Raw genomic sequence first — 18863 nt, 5'->3', positions numbered from 1 at the left:
AATGTGGAGATTTAAAGAAAGGCCAATACAATGTCTGTCAGCTGCAGACACAGGAGATTTAAAGAAGCAGCATGCAATGTGTGAGTGTTTGTCAGCTGCAGACAAGGGAGACTTAAATGAAGCAGCATGCAGTGTGTGAGTGTCTGTCAGGTGCAGACAAGGGAGATTTAAATGAAGCAGCATGTAGTGTGTGAGTGTCTGTCAGGTGCAGACAAGGGAGACTTAAATGAAGCAGCATGCAATGTGTGAGTGTCTGTCAGCTGCAGACAAGGGAGATTTAAAGAGGCAGCATGCAATGTGTGAGTGTCTGTCAGCTGCAGACAAGGGAGACTTAAATGAAGCAGCATGCAATGTGTGAGTGTCTGTCAGCTGCAGAAAAGGGAGATTTAAAGAAGCAGCATGCAATGTGTGAGTGTCTGTCAGCTGCAGACAAGGGAGACTTAAATGAAGCAGCATGTAGTGTGTGAGTGTCTGTCAGCTGCAGACAAGGGAGACTTAAATGAAGCAGCATGTAGTGTGTGAGTGTCTGTCAGCTGCAGACAAGGGAGACTTAAATGAAGCAGCATGTAGTGTGTGAGTGTCTATCAGGTGCAGACAAGGGAGACTTAAATGAAGCAGCATGTAGCGTGTGAGTGTCTGTCAGCTGCAGACAAGGGAGACTTAAATGAAGCAGCATGTAACGTGTGAGTGTCTGTCAGGTGCAGACTAGGGAGACTTAAATGAAGCAGCATGTAGCGTGTGAGTGTCTATCAGCTGCAGACAAGGGAGACTTAAATGAATCAGCATGTAGTGTGTGAGTGTCTGTTAGCTGCAGACAAGGGAGACTTAAATGAAGCAGCATGTAGTGTGTGAGTGTCTGTCAGGTGCAGACAAGGGAGACTTAAATGAAGCAGCATGTAGCGTGCGAGTGTCTGTCAGCTGCGGCCAAGGGAGACTTAAATGAAGCAGCATGCAGTGTGTGAGTGTCTGTCAGGTGCAGACAAGGGAGACTTAAATGAAGCAGCATGTATTGTGTGAGTGTCTGTCAGGTGCAGACAAGGGAGACTTTAATGAAGCAGCATGTAGTGTGTGAGTGTCTGTCAGCTGCAGACAAGGGAGACTTAAATGAAGCAGCATGTATGCTGTGAGTGTCTGTCAGCTGCAGACAAGGTAGACGTAAATGAAGCAGCATGTAGCGTGTGAGTGTCTGTCAGCTGCAGACAAGGGACACTTTAATGAAGCAGCATGTAGTGTGTGAGTGTCTGTCAGCTGCAGAAAGGGAGACTTAAATGAAGCAGCATGTAGTGTGTGAGTGTCTGTCAGCTGCAGACAAGGGAGACTTAAATGAAGCAGCATGTAGTGTGTGAGTGTCTGTCAGCCGCAGACAAGGGAGACTTAAATGAAGCAGCATGTAGTGTGTGAGTGTCAGTCAGGTGCAGACAAGGGAGACTTAAATGAAGCAGCATGTAGCGTGTGAGTGTCTGTCAGCTGCAGACAAGAGAGACTTAAATGAAGCAGCATGTAGCGTGTGAGTGTCTGTCAGCTGCAGACAAGGGAGACTTAAATGAAGCAGCATGTAGCGTGTGAGTGTCTATCAGCTGCAGACAAGGGAGACTTAAATGAAGCAGCATGTAGTGTGTGAGTGTCTGTCAGCTGCAGACAAGGGAGACTTAAATGAAGCAGCATGTAGTGTGTGAGTGTCTGTCAGGTGCAGACAAGGGAGACTTAACTGAAGCAGCATGTAGCGTGTGAGTGTCTGTCAGCTGCAGACAAGGGAGACTTAAATGAAGCAGCATGCAGTGTGTGAGTGTCTGTCAGGTGCAGACAAGGGAGACTTAAATGAAGCAGCATGCAGTGTGTGAGTGTCTGTCAGGTGCAGACAAGGGAGACTTTAATGAAGCAGCATGTAGTGTGTGAGTGTCTGTCAGCTGCAGACAAGGGAGACTTTAATGAAGCAGCATGTCGTGTGTGAGTGTCTGTCAGCTGCAGACAAGGGAGACTTAAATGAAGCAGCATGTAGTGTGTGAGTGTCTGTCAGCTGCAGACAAGGGAGACTTAAATGAAGCAGCATGCAATGTGTGAGTGTCTGTCAGCTGCAGACAAGGGAGACTTAAATGAAGCAGCATGTAGTGTGTGAGTGTCTGTCAGGTGCAGACAAGGGAGACTTAAATGAAGCAGCATGTAGTGTCTGAGTGTCTGTCAGGTGCAGACAAGGGAGACTTTAATGAAGCAGCATGTAGTGTGTGAGTGTCTGTCAGCTGCAGACAAGGGGGACTTTAATGAAGCAGCATGTCGTGTGTGAGTGTCTGTCAGCTGCAGACAAGGGAGACTTAAATGAAGCAGCATGTAGTGTGTGAGTGTCTGTCAGCTGCAGACAAGGGAGACTTAAATGAAGCAGCATGCAATGTGTGAGTGTCTGTCAGCTGCAGACAAGGGAGACTTAAATGAAGCAGCATGTAGTGTGTGAGTGTCTGTCAGGTGCAGACAAGGGAGACTTAAATGAAGCAGCATGTAGTGTGTGAGTGTCTGTCAGCTGCAGACAAGGGAGACTTAAATGAAGCAGCATGCAATGTGTGAGTGTCTGTCAGCTGCAGACAAGGGAGACTTAAATGAAGCAGCATGCAGTGTGTGAGTGTCTGTCAGCTGCAGACAAGGGAGACCTAAATGAAGCAGCATGTAGCGTGTGAGTGTCTGTCAGCCGCAGACAAGGGAGACTTAAATGAAGCAGCAAGTAGTGTGTGAGTGTCAGTCAGGTGCAGACAAGGGAGACTTAAATGAAGCAGCATGTAGCGTGTGAGTGTCTGTCAGCTGCAGACAAGAGAGACTTAAATGAAGCAGCATGTAGTGTGTGAGGGTCTGTTAGCTGCAGACAAGGGAGACTTAAATGAAGCAGCATGCAATGTGTGAGTGTCTGTCAGCTGCAGACAAGGGAGACTTAAATGAAGCAGCATGTAGTGTGTGAGTGTCTGTCAGGTGCAGACAAGGGAGACTTAAATGAAGCAGCATGTAGTGTGTGAGTGTCTGTCAGCTGCAGACAAGGGAGACTTAAATGCAGCAGCATGCAATGTGTGAGTGTCTGTCAGCTGCAGACAAGGGAGACTTAAATGAAGCAGCATGCAGTGTGTGAGTGTCTGTCAGCTGCAGACAAGGGAGACCTAAATGAGGCAGCATGTAGCGTGTGAGTGTCTGTCAGCCGCAGACAAGGGAGACTTAAATGAAGCAGCATTTAGTGTGTGAGTGTCAGTCAGGTGCAGACAAGGGAGACTTAAATGAAGCAGCATGTAGCGTGTGAGTGTCTGTCAGCTGCAGACAAGAGAGACTTAAATGAAGCAGCATGTAGCGTGTGAGGGTCTGTCAGCTGCAGACAAGGGAGACTTAAATGAAGCAGCATGCAATATGTGAGTGTCTGTCAGCTGCATACAAGGGAGATTTAAAGAAGCAGCATGCAATGTGTGAGTGTCTGTCAGCTACAGACAAGGGAGACTTAAAGGAAGCAGCATGCAGTGTGTGAGTGTCTGTGAGGTGCAGACAAGGGAGACTTAAATGAAGCAGCATGTAGCGTGTGAGTGTCTGTCAGCTGCAGAAAAGGGAGACTTAAATGAAGCAGCATGCAGAGTGTGAGTGTCTGTCAGCTGCAGACAAGGGAGACTTAAATGAAGCAGCATGTAGCGTGTGAGTGTCTGTCAGCTGCAGAAAAGGGAGACTTAAATGAAGCAGCATGTAGTGTGTGAGTGTCTGTCAGGTGCAGACAAGGGAGGCTTAAATGAAGCAGCATGTAGTGTGTGAGTGTCTATCAGCTGCAGACAAGGGAGACTTAAATGAAGCAGCATGTAGTGTGTGAGTGTCTGTCAGCTGCAGACAAGGGAGACTTAAATGAAGCAGCATGTAGTGTGTGAGTGTCTGTCAGGTGCAGACAAGGGAGGCTTAAATGAAGCAGCATGTAGCGTGTGAGTGTCTATCAGCTGCAGACAAGGGAGACTTAAATGAAGCAGCATGTAGTGTGTGAGTGTCTGTCAGCTGCAGACAAGGGAGACTTAAATGAAGCAGCATGTAGTGTGTGAGTGTCTGTCAGGTGCAGACAAGGGAGACTTAACTGAAGCAGCATGTAGCGTGCGAGTGTCTGTCAGCTGCGGCCAAGGGAGACTTAAATGAAGCAGCATGCAGTGTGTGAGTGTCTGTCAGGTGCAGACAAGGGAGACTTAAATGAAGCAGCATGTATTGTGTGAGTGTCTGTCAGGTGCAGACAAGGGAGACTTTAATGAAGCAGCATGTAGTGTGTGAGTGTCTGTCAGCTGCAGACAAGGGAGACTAATGAAGCAGCATGCAATGTGTGAGTGTATGTCAGCTGCAGACAAGGGAGACTTAAATGAAGCAGCATGCAGTGTGTGAGTGTCTGTCAGGTGCAGACAAGGGAGACTTTAATGAAGCAGCATGTAGTGTGTGAGTGTCTGTCAGCTGCAGACAAGGGAGACTTAAATGAAGCAGCATGTAGTGTGTGAGTGTCTGTCAGGTGCAGACAAGGGAGACTTAAATGTAGCAGCATGTAGTGTGTGAGTGTCTGTCAGCTGCAGACAAGGGAGACTTAAATGAAGCAGCATGCAGTGTGTGAGTGTCTGTCAGGTGCAGACAAGGGAGACTTTAATGAAGCAGCATGTAGTGTGTGAGTGTCTGTCAGCTGCAGACAAGGGAGACTTTAATGAAGCAGCATGCAATGTGTGAGTGTCTGTCAGCTGCAGACAAGGGAGACTTTAATGTAGCAGCATGTAGTGTGTGAGTGTCTGTGAGCTTCAGACAAGGGAGACTTTAATGAAGCAGCATGCAATGTGTGAGTGTCTGTCAGCTGCAGACAAGGGAGACTTAAATGAAGCAGCATGTAGCGTGTGAGTGTCTGTCAGGTGCAGACAAGGGAGACAGACAAGGGAGTTGTAAGGTATGGCAGTATCAGTGTCTATCAGTTGCAGATAAGTGAGAACTGAAAAGAGGCTGCACTGCAGTCTGTAAACTGCAGAAAAGGGATTTAAACAGAAGTGCATGCAATGTCTGGCAGCTGCAGACAATGGGGATTTCAAATGAAGCAGCATAAAGTGTTTGTCAATAGCAGAATGTGGAAATTGAAAGTAAGGCAGCATACAGTGCCTCAAAGTTTTAGCTCAGCCTCTCTTCTCTCTCACTAGATAAAAAAGTGGGGGGTTGAGTGCATGATGTAGACCCTTTTCAGAATGTAAGGATACCTCACACAGGCTAACGGCAGGACCACAACTGTTGTCCCAGCCGATGACCGTCCAGCGTCATCATTGGTATCCTGCTCCTACGACAGGCTGGCGGTGCAATGCCCGTCGGGCAGCAAGATAAGCTGCACTTTGGCGGAGATCTTTTATTCCGAGCCAGCGGGTGTGTGGGTGTGAGGGGCCTATATAAGGTGCAATAGTGAGCGTGGTGGTGTGTGTTAAAAAAAGTCAGTAGAGTCCTAAAAAGAGAAGATTTTTATTGGTCAGGCTCACTGCTTTATTAAAAAAATATAAAGGGGTAACAAGGAGTGGTAAACAATGAGACCAAACCTTTATTCAACCCTTGTTTGTGGAAACGGTCTGGGGAACTCTGTACAATTCTATTGTTTGCTGCTTCTCAGGACAAGTACATTGGACCCCAGTCAAAATATCGTCCACCCCCTATCCCCCTATTTGATACCAGCATACAGTGCCTGTCAGCTGTAGAATGTGGAGATTTAAAGAAAGGCCCATACAATGTCTGTCAGCTGCAGACACTGGAGATTTAAAGAAGCAGCATGCAATGTGTGAGTGTCAGCTGCAGACACAGGAGATTTAAAGAAGCAGCATGCAATGTGTGAGTGTCTGTCAGCTGCAGACAAGGGAGACTTAAATGAAGCAGCATGTAGTGTGTGAGTGTGTCAGCTGCAGACAGTGGAGACTTAAATGAAGCAGCATGCAGTGTGTGAGTGTCTGTCAGCTGCAGGCAAGGGAGTCTTAAATGAAGCAACATGTAGTGTGTGAGTGTCTGTCAGCTGCAGACAGTGGAGACTTAAATGAAGCAGCATGTAGTGTGTGAGTGTCTGTCAGCTGCAGACAAGGGAGACTTAAATGAAGCAGTATGTAGTGTGTGAGTGTCTGTCAGCTGCAGACAAGGGAGACTTAAATAAAGCAGCATGCAGTGTGTGAGTGTCTGTCAGCTGCAGACAAGGGAGACTTAAATGAAGCAGCATGTAGTGTGTGAGTGTCTGTCAGCTGCAGACAAGGGAGACTTAAATGAAGCAGCATGTAGTGTGTGAGTGTCTGTCAGCTGCGGACAAGGGAGATTTAAGGTATGGCAGTATCAGTGCCTGTCAGTTGCAGATAAGTGAGAATTGAAAAGAGGCTGCACTGCAGTCTGTCAACTGCAGAAAGGGGGATTTAAACAGAAGTACATGCAATGTCTGGCAGCTGCAGACAATCGAGATTTCGAATGAAGCAGCATAAAGAGTTTGTCAATAGCAGAATGTGGAAATTTAAAGTAAGGCACCATGCAGTGCCTGTCAGCTGTAGAATGTGGAGATTTAAAGAAAGGCCCCTACAATGTCTGTCAGCTGCAGAAACTGAAGATTTTAAATAATCCAGCATGCAGTGCCTGCCACCTGCAGAAAGAGGAGATTTAAAGCTAGGCAGCATGCAATGTATGTCAGCTGCAAAAAAAGAGAGATTTAAAATTAGGAAACTGCTAGTATCTAACAATGAATGTGTACGGGGACTGCACTCGTTTAACCAATATTTTAAATGCTTGTTCGATATGTGTGCTGCGCTAGATTAGTGCCTGCTCACTATGTGACGCGTAACTGAACCACATTCACGGAGAAGCCGTTGGGGTTAACGAGAGCTGAGTCACTTAACCAAACGGCCGAACTAAACGCTGTCGAACTAACAAAAGGATTGACGGTTTCAAACCATCTCAAGCCAGTCTGTGCACTCGTGAGAATTCAGATTATCCAAAGTCGCATGCAACGTAATCACCCAATCTATGATTGGATACGAGACTTCATAGTTGTGACCCCTGACGAAGGGGCTCATGCCCCGAAATGCATTGGGTTTATTCAACTGTGATGAACATTTTATGTGATTTATGTACTTTATAATTGAACATTTTATTTGTTGATCGAATGTCTAATATTCACACGATATTGAATAATATGTAAATTAATTTGTGATGCTATGTGTTAGATGATGGGATAAAATCAAACTTGATTTCATTATTGGAGAATTTGAATTATTGTTGGTGCGTGCTAGAGTCCTGGTGACTTTCGGTACCAGGCCACATACTTTATAACTGCTAGTATCTGTCAGGTGCACCAAGGAAAAAATCAGGCAGCATGCAGTGTCTGGTAGCTGTAACAAAATTGGAATATGTAGATGTAATGTATGTAATGGAAGTCGTCTGCAGAGATCGTGAGGTTTATAATTAGGTATGGAAGTGTGCTAGATGTTAAAAAACAAAGAAAAACAATGTAGCAAGGGGAGGTATGCAATGTGAGCTAGTGTATGTAAACTGTTGAAATAAGGACATTCTGAATGTGGAGGTAAGCAGCACGTGCCAGGTTGCAAAATAGGAGATTAAAAAGGAGTGGTATGTGGAGTCTCTTTGGGTGAGTATTGTAACAGGTTTTATGAAAGGGACATAGCAGTGCGTGGCCGCAGTAAACCAGAGCTTCAAAGGGGGCATGAGGTGTGGAGATGCAGAAAAAAAGGAGAATTAGACATGGGGAGCAGCAGACCCCATCAGTTGTTGAAAAAGAGATTTTCTGTAGAATGGAGAGATATGGGTGGGCTGTTGGTATCAGAAGTGGGAGCTGGGAGTGCACAACGTATGTGAGTTTCAGCTGCAGACAATATAGGACTTACAAATAAGGCTTCGGGTATTTGGTATTTCTTGCATTGAGGTCTGTATACAGCCATAATTAGGTGTTTATCATTAGCAGGATTCATTTTCAATCATTCACATTTAACTCTGTGAAAATTTAAATGAATAAATATATATTTTTTGCTCATTTATATCCACGCAAATATTCCTGAGGGGTTTCTGGTCTGCGCTACGAATTCATAAACAACTATGTTTTTTCATTGCACTCTTTTTAAACCCTTCCGTGCGCCTGTTGGCCAACGGCCGTCGCGAGCGCTACCTCTGTAGTGCTGCGCATTACCGTTGGCCGACGCGGCCCTGCCCACTCAATGGAACGCCCGCACCGCGGCGGAATTGCCGCCGCGGTTAAGGCGTTAAACACACATTATAATAATTGTTACAGTAACTAAACCTACAGGTATCCAAGCACTGCAAATGTCAGGATTAAGAGGGATGGCTAAGAGGTCCTTCACAGGAGTATGAACTGCCTCCTGCTGCTTACCATGCTGCGGAAACCCGGCATCTGGTGTGAGATGGAAATGGGTCTGAGAAGGCAAACAAGTCATTCATTGCAAAACTGCTGATCTGCCCCACCCCTTAAAGCAAAGGGCAAAATTACTCATGTTTGTTCAGCAAACAGGTTTAACCAGATGCTCATTTACAAATGTCAGACCGGTGCAGGCTTCGTATCGAGTAATACTGAAGGGTGTGTTGTATGGCCTCCTTGTCCAGTCAAGATGAAGGGTGCCATGAGGGCTCCTCATCGAGTGGAGCTGGAGGGTAACGTGTGGGGTCATAACCCACTGGAGCTGAAGGGTTTTGTGTGGGCTCCTCGTCCGGTGAAGCTGAAGGGTTTTGTGTGGGCTCCTCGTCCAGTGAACCTGAAGGGTGTTGTGTGGGCTCCATGTCCAGTGGAGCTGAAGGGTAACATGAGGGCTCATGGTCAAGTGGAGCGGAAGGGTGCCGCATGGACTTCTCGTCCAGTGATACTGAAGGGTGCTGCGTGGGCTCCTCGTCCGGTGAAGCTGAAGGGTGCTGCGTGGGCTCCTTGTCTGGTGAAGCTGAAGGGTGCTGCGTGGGCTCCTTGTCCGGAGGAGCTGAGGGGTGCTGTGTGGGCTCCTCGTCCGGTGGAGCTGAAGGGTGCTGAATGGGCTCCTGGTCCAGTGGAGCTGAAGGGTGCCGCATGGACTTCTCGTCCAGTGATACTGAAGGGTGCTGCGTGGGCTCCTCGTCCGGTGAAGCTGAAGGGTGCTGCGTGGGCTCCTTGTCTGGTGAAGCTGAAGGGTGCTGCGTGGGCTCCTTGTCCGGAGGAGCTGAGGGGTGCTGTGTGGGCTCCTCGTCCGGTGGAGCTGAAGGGTGCTGAATGGGCTCCTGGTCCAGTGGAGCGGAAGGGTGCCGCATGGACTTCTCGTCCAGTGATACTGAAGGGTACTGCGTGGGCTCCTCGTCTGGTGAAGCTGAAGGGTGCTGCGTGGGCTCCTCGTCTGGTGAAGCTGAAGGGTGCTGCGTGGGCTCCTTGTCTGGTGAAGCTGAAGGGTGCTGCGTGGGCTCCTCGTCCGGTGAAGCTGAAGGGTGCTGCGTGGGCTCCTTGTTTGATGGAGCTGAAGGGTGCTGTGTGGGCTCCTCGTCTGGTGGAGCTGAAGGGTGCTGTATGGGCTTCTTGTTAGGTAGAGCTGAAGGGTGCTGCGTGGGCTCCTTGTTCAGTGGAGCTGAAGGGTGACGTATGGGCTCCTTGTCTGGTGGAGCTGAAGGGTACTACGTGGGATCCTCGTCCGGCGAAGCTGAAGGGTGCTGCGTGGGCTCCTCGTCTGCTGAAGCTGAAGGGTGCTGCGTAGGCTCCTTGTCTGGTGAAGCTGAAGGGTGCTGCGTGGGCTCCTTGTCCGGTGGAGCTGATGGGTGCTGTGTGGGCTCCTCGTCCGGTGGAGCTGAAGGGTGCTAAATGGGCTCCTGGTCCAGTGGAGCGGAAGGGTGCCGCATGGACTTCTCGTCCAGTGATACTGAAGGGTGCTGCGTGGGCTCCTCGTCTGGTGAAGCTGAAGGGTGCTGCGTGGGCTCCTTGTCTGGTGAAGCTGAAGGTTGCTGCGTGGGCTCCTCGTCCGGTGAAGCTGAAGGGTGCTGCGTGGGCTCCTTGTCTGGTGAAGCTGAAGGGTGCTGCGTGGGCTCCTTGTCCGGTGGAGCTGAAGGGTGCTGTGTGGGCTCCTCGTCTGGTGGAGCTGAAGGGTGCTGTATGAGCTCCTCTCTCGGTGGAGCTGAAGGGTGCTGTTTGGGCTCCTCTTTCGGTGGAGCTGAAGGGTGCTGTATGGGCTTCTTGTTAGGTAGAGCTGAAGGGTCATGCGTGGGCTCCTTGTTCAGTGGAGGTGAAGGGTGCCGTATGGGCTCCTTGTCCGGTGGAGCTGAAGGGTACTGCGTGGGCTCCTCGTCCGGTGAAGCTGAAGGGTGCTGCGTGGGCTCCTTGTCTGGTGAAGCTGAAGGGTGCTGCGTGGGCTCCTTGTCCGGTGGAGCTGAAGGGTGCTGTGTGGGCTCCTCGTCTGGTGGAGCTGAAGGGGGCTGTATGAGCTCCTCTTTCGGTGGAGCTCAAGGGTGCTGTATGGGCTCCTCTTTCGGTGGAGCTAAAGGGTGCTGTATGGGCTTCTTGTTAGGTAGAGCTGAAGGGTGCTGCGTAGGCTCCTTGTTCAGTGGAGCTGAAGGGTGCCGTATGGGCTCCTTGTCCGGTGAAGCTGAAGGGTGCTGTATGGGCTCCTTGTCCGGTGGAGCTGAAGGGTGCTATATGGCCAGGACTTCGGAACAGTTAGAGACCATGACACATCCATTTTCTTTGACCCCTCTGATGCTCACAGTCTACACACCCATTGGAGTAGAAGCTTAGGGGAACGAGGCCTAGTTTTCTGTGTACTGCCTAATTGTATAAGTAAATACAGACTAGAAAAGTGATTTTCTGCCCTGATTTATGCGTAAAGATCAGTAAAAAAGGATAAAGGAGAGCCTTCATTACAAAGAAAAGCGAGGCTAAGTCATTTCGATGAAGGCGCAGCAGCTGTGTAAACTGATGCCCATGTGGAAGGAGTAAAAGAGTGTGAGTGATGAGTGTCTCTCAGCCAGAGCGGGTGCTGAAATTAGAAGGAATTTGGTGTCTCAGATGGAGGTGCAGTCAGAATTGAAAGAGATATGTAGTCTTTGCCCTGGAGGAGGAGTTAAAATAGGAAGTGATGTATAGTTTCTCCAATAATGGTGGGGTCAAAATGGGAAGGGATCTATAGTTTCTATAATGTAGGTGGAGTCAGAATGGGATGGGATCTATAGGTTCTACAATAGAGGTGGAGTCAAAATGGGACAGGATCTCTAGTCTCTTCAATGGCGGTGGAGTCAGAATTGAATGGGATCTATAGTCTCTCCAATGGAGGTGGAGTCAGAATGGGAAGTGATCTATAGTTTGTATAATGGAGGTGGAGTCAGAATGGGATGGGATCTATAGGTTCTACAATGGAGGTGGAGTCAGAATGGTATGGGATCTATAGTCTCTCCAATGGAGATGGAGTCAGAATGGTACGGGATCTATAGTCTCTCCAATTGAGATGGAGTCAGAATGGGAAGTGATCTGTAGTCTCTCCAATAGAGGTGGAGTCAGAATGGGAAAGGATATATAGTCTCTCCAATGGAGGTGGTGTCAGAATGGGATGGATCTATAGGTTCTACAATGGAGGTGGAGTCAGAATTGAACAGATCTATAGTCTCTCCGATGGAGGTGGAATCAGAATGGGATGGGATCTATAGGTTCTACAATGGAGGTTGAGTCAGAATTGGACAGGATCTATAATCTCTCCAATAGAGGTGGAATCAGAATGGCAAGGGATCTACAGTTTCTCTAATGGAGGTGGAGTCAGAATAGAAAGGGATGTATAGTCTCTCCAATGGAGGTGGAATCAGAATGGGATGGGATCTATAGGTTCTACAATGGAGGTGGAGTCAGAATTGGACAGGATCTATAGTCTATCCAATGGAGGTGGAATCAGAATGGGAAGGGATCTATAGTCTCTCCAATTGGAGGTGGAGTCAGAATAGGAAGGGATCTACAGTCTCTCCAATGGAGGTGGAATCAGAATGGGATGGGATCTGTAGGTTCTACAATGGAGGTGGAGTCAGAATTGGACAGGATCTATAGTCTATCCAATGGAGGTGGAAGCAGAATGGGAAGGGATCTATAGTGTCTCCAATGGAGGTGGAGTCAGAATAGGAAGGGATCTACAGTCTCTCCAATGGAGGTGGAGTGTGAATGGAAAGGGATCTATAGTGTCTCCAATGGAGGTGGAGTCAGAATGGGAAGTGAACTATTGTTTCTCCAATTGGAGCTGGAGTCAGAATGGGATGGGATTTATAGGTTCTACAATGGAGGTGGAGTCAGAATTGAACGGATCTATAGTCTCTCCAATGGAGGAGGAATCAGAATGGGATGGGATCTATAGGTTCTACAATGGAGGTTGAGTCAGAATTGGACAGGATCTATAGTCTCTCCAATGGAGGTGAAATCAGAATGGGAAGTTTTTCCAATGGAGGTGGAGTCAGAATAGAAAGGGATGTATAGTCTCTCCAATGGAGGTGGAATCTGAATGGGATGGGATCTATAGGTTCTCAAATGGAGGTGGAGTCAGAATTGGACAGGATCTATAGTCTATCCAATGGAGGTGGAATCAGAATGGGAGGGGATATATAGCCTCTCCAATGGAGGTGGAGTCAGAATGGGAAGTGAACTATAGTTCCTCCGATTGGAGTTGGAGTAAGAATGGGAAGGGATTTATAGTCTCTCCAATAAGGGTGGAGTCAGAATTGAACGGGATCTATAGTCTCTAGATGGAGATAGAGTCAGAATGGGAAGTGATGCCTATTACTTTCCACGGAGGTGGAGATAGAATGAAGAAGTAATATATAGTCTCTACAATGGAGGTAGCGTTACAACAGAAAGAGGTGTGCAAGTCTCTCCACTGGAGGAAGAATTTGAATAGGAAGTGATGCATTGTCCCTCCAATAAAGGAATAATCAGAATGGGAAGCGATCTATAGTCTGTCCAATGGAGGTGGGGTCAGGATAGGAAGAGATGCCTAGTCCCTACCATGGAGGAGGTGTTAGAATGAGAAAGCAAGCTACAGTCTCTCCAATGGAGGTGGAGTTAGAATAAGGAAGCAAGGTACAGTCTCTCCAATGGAGGTGGTGTTAGAATGAGGAAGTGATATACAGTTATTCCCCTAGAGGAAGTGTCAGGATGGGAGGTGATCAAGCTTTAGTGTATGAAAAAAGGGAGGTATCTAAAGAATTACCCATGTGTGACCAAGAATAATAAATGTTTCTTTTACCGTTATTCTGCTCTGCCTGACACACCCAAGAGAAACTTATCCTAATCAACCTGCAGTACCTTGACATTGGTTTCCTTATAGTTTAACCATCCTTTAGAATTACAATAACTTCTGAGTCATCTCAGTTTTTTTTTTTTCGATTCATAAACTTTTATTCGATTGACAGAACATTCAATCATAAAAAGTACAATTTAACAGTCAAATAAAATTCCATGTATACACTTATAAAAGTATGAAAAAAAATGAAATACAAATTTAGTACATCGCTAAAGGAAAAAACAGTAATTACAATAAAGTAAACAAAGTGTGAGGAATATCGATTCATGTGGTAGAAGACCCAATCATGCTGCGTGTTTTTAAACAGGATTTCAGGAAAAGTGCCACACATTTAGCAGCGTGGGGGGTGTCCAGCATCTGGAGAGCCAGAAAAGCTGGCCGACACGTTCTCAACCCCATGCTACGTAAGAGGGGAATTATCCATTGTTTACGGGGTTGAACAAAAAAAGACAGAAGAAAATGGTGTGTATATTTGATTGAACAGAAACATCATCGCACGGACAGCAAGCCAATTCGTGCGACCAATTATGCACGTTAGGAAAAGTAACATGACGAAAGAATATATTAAAGCGAAATCTTGTTAGCACATACTTTTCAAAATTAGATAGAAAAAAGGATAAGTAGGGCTGGGTACCAAGGGTAGATTGTATGGATAAAATGTGCACGTTACTTGGCTTTAGTATCTCTGTGTAGAGGCGAAGTTGTCTCAGATGGTTCATACAGAGAATTTTCAACGCCTTTTTACTGATATCGGACAAAGACAGTGGGTCTGAAAAGTAAGTATCACAGTTCATATGCCTAAAGAAGTTTGAGACATATAGCAACCAAGGAATCTTTTGCCAATTTACTAAAGTAAGGGAGTCCTGGAGAAGGGAGCGGGTGAGGTGACAGTGGGGTTTTGTCCAAATACGGCGCCATAAAAGCATCGGCTGGCATCTGATGGAATCTATTATATAGTCGATGCCCAGCTCGATATGGGAGCCGTATATTGGAGCGCTCCTAGGTAGAGCCAGGATATATTTAATAAACTTAGTTTGGACTAATTGCAGGCTATCAACCTGGGCGTGGCCCCAAACGGGAGCGCCATAAGTGGCCACGCTGTGGCATTTTGCTTGATAGATTTTAAGCAGCTCTTTGGGAGCAGGTTTGCCCAATTTTCGAGAAAAGGATACCAAGGCCGACGTAGCTCTTTGAAAGTGCATTTTTCTGCAAGCCACGGCCTGTTTCCAGGCTAGTTGGTCATCCATTAAGATGCCTAGGTAGGGGTATTCCCTGGCGCGCTCCAGTCTAACCTGTTCCAGGTAGATAGATTTGGGATGTTTTACTTTGGGACCAAAATGCATAACGAAAGTCTTGCTCTTGTTGACTTTTAGTCCCAGGGATGACATGAACTGATTATACTTGTCTACTTGTTTCTGCAGCTGAATTAGGGTCCTAGCTAGGATGACGGAGTCGTCCGCGTACAGTAAGGCAGGGATTGAGCGGTGATTAATAGTAGGGAGGTCCTGGCATCCCTTTAACAAAGCCTTTTCGACCCCGTTGGTATAGAGGTTGAAAAGGAAGGGGGCCAGGACACATCCCTGCCTTACTCCTCTCGTAACAGGAAAAGAAGATGTTAGTTCTCCGGCTAGCCCAAACCTCACGCACGCGGTAGCGTCGGAGTAGAGCTCGCGCAGGAAGTTAACGAGAGGGGGATCCACTCCAAGATCGCTCAGGATGGACCATAGCTTGGAGTGGATCACGCAATCGAAGGCGGAACTGAGATCGATGTAGACAGCATACAAGTTACCGCACTTCGCTCCTACATATTTGCCAATCAATAGGGTAAGGTTTAATGCCTGTTCTATCGTGCCGAGGCCCTCCTGGAACCCGTACTGGAGATCGGTTAAGATGTTGTTTTCCGACGCCCAGTCCTGGAGACGTTCCAGGAGTAGGCGCCCGGCGACTTTCCCCAGTGAGTCCAGGAGGGAAATTCGTCGATAACAGGCAGGGTTGTTGCGATCCCCCTTTTTAAAGATCGGCAATAGTATGGAGGAGGACCAGGAGTCTAAGAGGCCATTCGAGGAGACTGCCGCCCTCACCTGGGTGACGACTGGGGCCCACAATTCTAAGTTGCTAGAGAAGATGTCCAGAGGGACACCGTCTGGGCCGGGCGCTTTTCCTGTTTTTGAACACGTTAGAGCGCGCACAACCTCGCCTAAGCTAAAGTGCAAGTCGATGGGGTAAATTGAAGCACCATCGAAATCAACAGGTGGGGTGTCTACTGATAGGGGAGGGTCAGGGGGCCCCCCAAATATTTTTGAGAAATGGGACACCCAAAGCTCTGCAGGAATTGCCACATCTAAGTGCTGCGGTCTATTATCATCTGCTAAAAAGGGTGATTTAATAACACGCCAAAACTGGGTGCTATCTTTGGTTAGACAGGAATAGTGTAGTTGGTCCCATAGGTTTTTCTTTAGAGCCTTTTTACAGATCTGTTGGGCCACCTTGTAGTCCTTTCTTAGTTTGGCTATCAGGGAAGGAATTCTGTTGGTGCTATTTGTAGCCTTTTTTAGGGCTAATAAGGCTTTGCGACAGGCTTTGTCGAACCATCCCATGGAGCCTTTCGTAGCAGGATTATGTTTATGGGATAACACTGAACGCATTACTGATAAGATCTGTTGAAAACTTGTTAAAATCAGCTGGGGTGAAGAATCTTCAGCAAGACAGTTATTTATCCAGGGGAGGGAATTGGAGATGACTTTGGCACTGGTAACTAGAGGGTCAATTTTGGACCATTTGACCGAGAAGCCATTCACTCTGTCCATGGCTAGTGACTGCTGGGTTAAGTGGCTGATCTTATTAGGTTGGGAGGCGCCACGTGGAATGGAGAGAGTGATACTGTTGGGGTAGTGATCACTTGAAATGTCGGAACCCGTGCTAAACCGTTGGAGATTACCTTTTAGCAGTGTTGAGCATAAGATAAAATCTATAGTGGACTGCATACCCCTACCATGAAAGGTAGGCTTAAAATCGATAGGGGGATCAACCAACTCATTAGCAAAGTCAAGTTCCATTTCAGCCAGACTATCATTCAGAGCGTTCCCAACACAAGAATGGACAAAATGAGTTATTGGACTATCATTTTCGTCCTGCCAACCACAAATTCGGATGTATGACGTTACAACGCATACTTTTACAACGACTACCATTACAACAAATTTTTTACAACGCTAAAACTTTTACAACGCACACCATTACAATGCAAGATTTTACAACGCAAGTACCTTTACAACGCATACCATTACAACGTAAATATTGGTAAGTATATAATATATTTTTTAATATAAATTATTAAAATATAATTAAATTTTATTTAATTAGATTTAATTAATTTAATTTAAATATAATTTTATTTTATTTTTACAAATTAACCCTGTACCCCAAAAACCCAAAACTGTCCCTGAACCCTAATAATACCCCTTTACCCAAAAACCCAAAACTGACCCTGAACCCTAAAAATACCCCTTTACCCAAAAACTGAAAACTGACCCTGAACCCTAAAAATACCCCTTTACCCAAAAACTGAAAACTGACCCTGAACCCTAAAAATACCCCTTTACCCAAAAACTGAAAACTGACCCTGAACCCTAAAAATACCCCTTTACCCAAAAACTGAAAACTGACCCTAAACCCTAAAAATACCCCTTTACCCAAAAACTGAAAACTGACCCTGAACCCTAAAAATACCCCTTTACCCAAAAACTGACCCTGAACCCTAAAAATACCCCTTTACCCAAAAACTGAAAACTGACCCTGAACCCTAAAAATACCCCTTTACCCAAAAACCCAAAACTGACCCTGAACCCTAAAAATACCCCTTTACCCAAAAACCCAAACATATAATATTTTAAAAATAATTATATACTTACCAATACTTACGTTGTAATGGTATGCGTTGTAAAGGTACTTGCGTTGTAAAATCCTGCGTTGTAATGGTATGCGTTGTAAAAGTTTTTGCGTTGTAAAACTTTCGTTGTAATGGTAGTTCGTTGTAAAAGTTGCGTTGTAAAGGTTGTTTCCCACAAATTCCTTTGCTATAATTAGGGCACAGAGAAACATTAAAATCGCCCCCCCAAATTGTGTGACATAAAGATGTTGGATGATTATTACGATAATCATTAATTAGAAAAGAAATTTCTTTCACACATTTAATACAGTCAGATACACTAAAATTGTTATAGAAATTAATACAAAGATACACAGTACTGTTGCTAAATTCAACCAAAATAATTTGGAAATTCGGGGTGTTATATAAAACAGATGATTTCTGCGAAGGAAAGGTATTACACAAATAAACAACTAAACCCCCCTTAGATCTGCCGTGAGTGGTAGGGCTGGCAGGTGAGTGGAACGTAATATAGCCCTGCAGGTGTATAGGATCTATAGCCCACGTTTCTTGGAGGCAGATTATTTTAAAAGAGGAAACAAGATCCAGCCAGGGTTTGATTTTCAGTTTGGAGCGGAGACCCGCTACGTTCCAGAATAGGACAGACAAATCGAACGGTGGAGGGGAACTCTTGATGATGATCGGTTTAGATGGAGTGGGGTATGTGAAATGGCAGTATTTTAGAGGAAAGAGAGAAGCAGGTGTATCAGTAGGTTGGTGATTGGAGATAGTAAGTACATGCTTGGTAGGGAATGAAGACCGGGGAGGGATGGGTGAGGCAGTTAGTGGGTCTGGGATAGGTGCATCTGAGTTAGGTGTGGGAGAGAAGGATATTGTGCTCGGCAGCAAGACCGAGGTCTGCGCCATACCGCAGTGAGCGGGGGAAGGAGATGGGAAATTAACATAAAGGCTAACGGGTGATGGTCAATCAACCATTTCCAAACAGTCATATCTGTTGGACAATGGGATTCCGCCCCAGCCAAATGATGGAGCTACATCACTTCCCCCATATCTTGACCTGCTGTTCCAGTCCCGTCTAGGGTTCCAGTTTCCAACTTGAGTCCAGTTCCAGTCTGGCCCGATGTTATGGTGCTGGACTGGAGGATAAAAGAAGGAAAGTCTTCTAGTACTAATGCCATCGGATGTGTATTGAGGACCCCAGGAGCAAATATGCTCTACTGTATGAGGATCTTCGAAGTTTACAATTACACAGTCTCCCTGGAGTGTTTTATGTATTATTTATTTTATTTATTTACGTAATTTTTATAGCGCAACAAATACCGGAAGGTGTCTCGGCGCTGTGGAGCAACTGGAGTCTGTCATCCTGCCGTCCCCTTACTGGTTAAACAGCCATGTTTTCAAAAGCCTGCGAAAACTCATCAGGTTCGGGGCGGCTTTAATGGCCGGTGGCAAGAGGTTCCAAAGTTTTGGGGTGGCCACAAGAAAGCGCCTGTCTCCCCAGGTGACCGATCTTGTGCGTGGCACAGGGAGGAGACTGGTATTGGCCGATCTTAATTGCCTTCTGGGAGTATACAGCTGAAAGGCTTCAGTCAGGAACCTAGGTCCTATGCCATGTACAGCCTTATATGCAATACAGAGGGCCTTGAATTTAACACGGCTCTCAACTCTCAGCCAGTGAAGCTGACGAATACCAAGAGTGGTGGATTTGC

General features: G+C 46.5%; 1 protein-coding gene across 3 annotated transcripts in view; it reads right to left on the bottom strand.

Moving 5' to 3' along the window:
- LOC144807919 (membrane-spanning 4-domains subfamily A member 8-like) overlaps positions 1 to 18863 on the bottom strand; it is a 139855-nt gene that overhangs the window by 22428 nt on the left and 98564 nt on the right. The window lies entirely within an intron of this gene.

This window comes from Lissotriton helveticus, chromosome 1_2 (assembly GCF_964261635.1).
Source record: "Lissotriton helveticus chromosome 1_2, aLisHel1.1, whole genome shotgun sequence".
Lineage (NCBI taxonomy): Eukaryota > Metazoa > Chordata > Amphibia > Caudata > Salamandridae > Lissotriton > Lissotriton helveticus.
Note: the sequence above shows the minus strand (reverse complement) of the source record. Positions and strands in the feature narration are given on the sequence as shown.